The sequence below is a fragment of the Excalfactoria chinensis genome, chromosome 11, assembly GCF_039878825.1.
Source record: "Excalfactoria chinensis isolate bCotChi1 chromosome 11, bCotChi1.hap2, whole genome shotgun sequence".
In the NCBI taxonomy this organism is placed as follows: domain Eukaryota; kingdom Metazoa; phylum Chordata; class Aves; order Galliformes; family Phasianidae; genus Excalfactoria; species Excalfactoria chinensis.
In genome coordinates, this window is record NC_092835.1 from 12,646,281 (window position 1) to 12,651,079 (window position 4,799).

A 4,799-nucleotide genomic window follows, 5' to 3' on the forward strand; every position below is an offset into this window, starting at 1 on the left:
TCTAGAAAGTCCCACTGACTTTCACAAAGTACAGCAGAAAATACGACCTTGGTTCACTTAGACTGTGAGAACCTCAAAAACAAATCACAGCTGTGACAAGAGTCCTGAGTAGCTTTTCATTAGCCCAGAGATGCTTGTAACTCCTTTAGGTTTTATGCTCTATTTAGAGAAAAGCAGCAAATTATTCCCAAAAGTTCCTCAAATGGATCCAATAGCCCAGAAATGTAAACTACGTAACAGCAATGAAATTCTGCCTTCTTTTTATTGTGGCTGATGCAGTATTTTTGCATTTAACATCATTACAAATGGTCTTCAGCAATCCATTCTAATGCTGTCCCAAAAACGGGGGTGATGATAACCCATCTTTCTAGTATGAATAGTGCAATTAAGAGTATCCTGTAGGCAGATTCAGCCCACAGTGACTGAAGAATTACGTTATCTACTCCAACTTTCATTGAAGAGGAATTCTTTCTAACAAGTGTTTTGCTGGAGGATCTTATTTTGCCCTCTCTCCTGATCAGCGGTGCCTGCGTGGCCTTCAAAGGGTCCCTTAAAAGGTCCCTTAACGGGTCCCTTCTGCCTCAAGCGGTTCTGAGATGCTATTAATTGACGGAGCTGGGTTTGAATTCCCCATCCCACAAGGCGCTCCTGTCGGGCAGTCTCACAAAGCATTTCCCATTTGCAATATCCAACCGGGAGCGCGAGAGACCAACGGAGCGCTCGTGCTGCACGTGAAGCGCTGCTCCCTGAGCGGCCGGCCAAGCGCGGGGCCGCGGCCTGAGGGAGAAGGTCGGAGCGAGCGCTGCCCGCGCTACACCTGCGGTCTTCGGTTCCTGCACCGCGCGGCGTTACGGCGGTGCGGGGCTCCGTCGGACGGTGGTGCCGCCCTCGCTGACCCCTTGCCGGCCCGCACGCTGAGCGGATCCCGCTGGCCGCCCCGCAGCCCCTCGCGCCGCCGCCAGGAGGCGGGCAGGGCATGGCGCGCGCCGCCCCGCGCACACGGAGCCTCCCGCGGCCCGCGGATACCTCAGAGACGGCGGGGGGAGGAGGACGAGGAGGACGAGGAGGGAGCAGCAGCGCCCGGTGCCGATCCGCCGCTCCACCGCTGCCGCTTCTCTTCCGGCCGCCACAGGTGAGCGCTGGGCCGGGCGGAGGGCGCGCCCCTTCTCTCCCTCGGCGGCGTCGGGCCGGGAGGCGGCGACACCGAGAGGCGGCTGCGGCGGCCGCGCCCCGGAGGTGAGGGGCCCCGAGGTGAAGGCCGCGGCGGGGGGCTCGGCGGGGAACGGGCACGCTGCCGCCGCCATCGCCGTCCGCCCGGCCCTGGGGAGCCTCTGCCTGCAGGGTAAGGGGAGCCGGGGGGGGCGCTCGGCCGGGGGGAGTCCCGCTCCGGTTCGCTTCGTCGCTGCGGCTCACGCCGGAACGATGCTGAAGCGGCGCGTTGTGCCCGGGATCGCACCTGGCCACTTACGGCGGTCCCGATCGGGTCTGGGCGGTTCCAGTAACAAAGGGAAAGAGAGGCTGAAAGAGCAGAACTTGTGGAAAGTCACAGCGTGCCGCGTTGCGCCGAGTGCCGCGTGGGAGGAGCGGGCGCGTTGTCGGGCCCGGGCTGCTCTGGCTGTGTCAGCTGGGCGCGCTGAGCTCCGCGCCCCGTGCTGAGCGCGGATGAGCGGCGGGACCGCTGAGCTCGGCGTCCTGCAGAGCGGCCCGGAGCGAGACTGAGAGCCGCTGAGTCCTGCCGGGGGAGCTCGGGACCCCGACTGAGAGCTTTTACAGTCTGTTCGAGTTCTACTTTAGGGAAAGAAGTACGTAGGGTGCTCCAAAAGTAATGCCTCCATTTAGTTTTTTTTTTCTTAGATACTACAAGACTTACAAAGACACAGTAATATTGTTTGGTAGAGCAAATTATCAGCCACATAACGTTGTTTTTCAACACAGTCGTGACCGTTAGCTCTGCAGCTGCAGAGGTGCCCCACTGGCACTATTGCTGCTGCTGAAATGCACCACCCACCCCTTCGCTGTGCTCACATCCACTGTTTGGCCTCCGTAAGCATTCAGCAAACGTTGATGTTAATGGGCGTTATTTTTTCTGCGTGTAGGAATCCAGTGACACACCTTTGCTTCATCCTCACTTCCATGTCAGACATCGTTTTATCGGACTGCCCCTCTGCTGCCATCTGTTGCATGGCAACAAACTGATTGTAATTGGTGGGAAGGTTCAACCTCTGCTGCCGTACCACCACCATTTGCTTCTGCCATTGTGGGCCAACGTAATAAAATAGGAGGTATTTCTTTTGGAGCAGCCTTTGTACTTATAGCTCCAGAGAAGACTGAAATGCATGAGGCAGCTCAGTTCATGTCTGTTTCTGCTGTTGAACCAGTGCATATCATTCGACTCTGCTCTCGGTAGGAAGCATTACAGCATTACTGCAGTGAGTGAGCGCAGTTAACTGAGGGATTTGTGGTGTGCAAAAGTATTGAAGTCTGACGAAGCCACTTGAAGCCATTTTTGGACAGTAAAAGTAAACACAGTGTAGTGTTTGCATTTGGCTCAGCATAGAAGCCCGCTTCTCTCCTGTCAGCGTGCAGCTCTTTATTTGTATTGCTCTCTGCCTTACATGCTTGGTCATGGACCAAGACCACGTTGTGCTAAGTGCTGTGCAAATATTGGGGAGCCCATGCAAATGCATCTAAAAACCGGTTTGGATTTTGAGGCTGTTGTGATTTGCTGTAGGAAATAAAATGTCCTCTGCTGGACACAGGAGTGTGAACGTTCCTACAGGGTGGGACACGCACTGGTGATTTTACTGCTTTGTGCTATAGCTGCGGATGCTGCAGGCTTTCCTATTTATTTAAATGAAGAAACAGGCTGGGAAATGGTTTATTAGCATTAAGCAAACAGAATTCCAGGTGAGAAAGTTTCATGGCAGGTTTAATGATAGTGATAGGGCCGAACTAAACAAATAAGCTTTGTATTGCTTGTGGGTTTTTGTTTGTTACAGAGATATCCCAATCTTCCAGATGCTGAAATACTGATCTGGAAGTTTTTAGAAGGTCCCCTCTGGGCAGGAGGACGATGTTCTGCAGGTCTGTGGGAAGGCCTGGGATGCTGTGTGCTCAGGGGATGCTCGTGTGAAATTAGTGCTTTGGGAATAAGTATTGTGGATCGTAGTGGTTGACAGAGTCATCGTGCATTGACAGTTTTCTCTCTATCCAGAGATGTAGAATAGAAAAATAAGAACAAGAGCCAGCCTGGAAGCAAGAGGGCAATACTGGCTTCTAATGGCCATTAAAGGATGTTATTTGTGCTTCCAGAAGCCATTACTGACAGCAGTTAGGGACACTGGGGGTTCTTGTAGAGCAGCCATTAAGCTTCTTAATTTTTTTCTTAATGAAGCTAATGTCAACACCATTAAGAATAAGTGGGGAAGGCACTTCATTCCCTAATGTATGTGAATACTTACCTCATGGTTTGTGCTAAGTGAAAGAGCAGGTGCTGGTGGAGAGCTAATTAGCTGAGGTGTTAGCCTAGAGACAGATGAACTTCTGTTAACGTGGGCGTTTGTGTAATTGCCAGCAGCTCTTGGATCAAAAAGAGAAAAGGGGACCACTTTTAATCTGTTGTAAAGGCTTTAGATGTGTAGGGTGAAGCACTGCACCCAGAGATTCCTCCCTCAGTCTGATCGTTTGTTTATCTGCTGGGAAAAGCACCCAGCCTGCCTGATGGCTTGGGAGGGTTCGGCTGCTATGTTAGGTGAATAAAACGCAGCTCTGAGCAGGGCTTCTGTTCACATCATGTTTTGGGACTTCTATTGGAAATATACATGTTTATAAATCCAAGACTTAACAGCAAGTGACCTGGAGATGAGGGCTGTGTGGGAGGTAGGACTGGAGATGTCTGGGCTGCATAGAGCTGTCTACTGGTAGGCACCATCTGCAGAGCCTGCTTGTTCTCTTACAGGCTGAGTGCTGCTCAGCACATCATTAAGCGAATACCTGCGAAGTTTCAAGATGACGATCTGCTAACCTGACAGGATGTTACAGTGTGAAGTAGTTTGTTACCGCTCTGCAGGCAGATCATCCTGCATCAACATGAGGAAGTGCAGCTTCTGCCTTAGGCCACGAGGTCCGTACCTCGTGTGCGGTGCTGTCGGCTGCTGACAAACAGGCCTTCTGCTTATAAAATGTAAAGTCGGAATCTGGGATTTCCTCCTACTCTTTTAAAGAGCCATCCTCACCTGGAAAAAAGAAACAATAACACCTTTAATACAAATGGTATAAAGCATCTCATGATAATAAATATTTCATCATTATCTCCAGAGAGATTTGCCAGTCACTTGAAGTACCTTTTGCTGTTCTTCCCATTGCTTCATACCCTGCCCTGCCTTCCTCCATTCGCCCCAAGGAGGGTCCCAGCTCTGTCCCACAGTGCAGTAGGTTCCTGCTGCAGCTGAGCATCATCTCTTCAGTTAGGAAGATTAAGGCTCAAAGGGTGAATTCATTCCCTCCAGGTTCTGCAGAGACAGATAAAAGGTAGTAAGATAGTAGGATGTGTCCTTCAAATAGGAGCGTGATTTGTTTTCTGTAGCCTGATTTCAGTAATGTTCTATAAAACTCAAGACAGTGCTCTGTGACAGCCAGGCTGCCATTCTGCTCTTTATGGCGCAGTGTGAGTTCAGCAGCTCCAGTCTGCCTGTGGTTTAGAGACAAAGCCACGTCAAAGTTGGCTCAGGGCTGCACATGCTGCTGCTTCTGTGAAGAGCTTCCTTGCAGCTCATAGCTGAAGGTTCATCTCCTAGCGC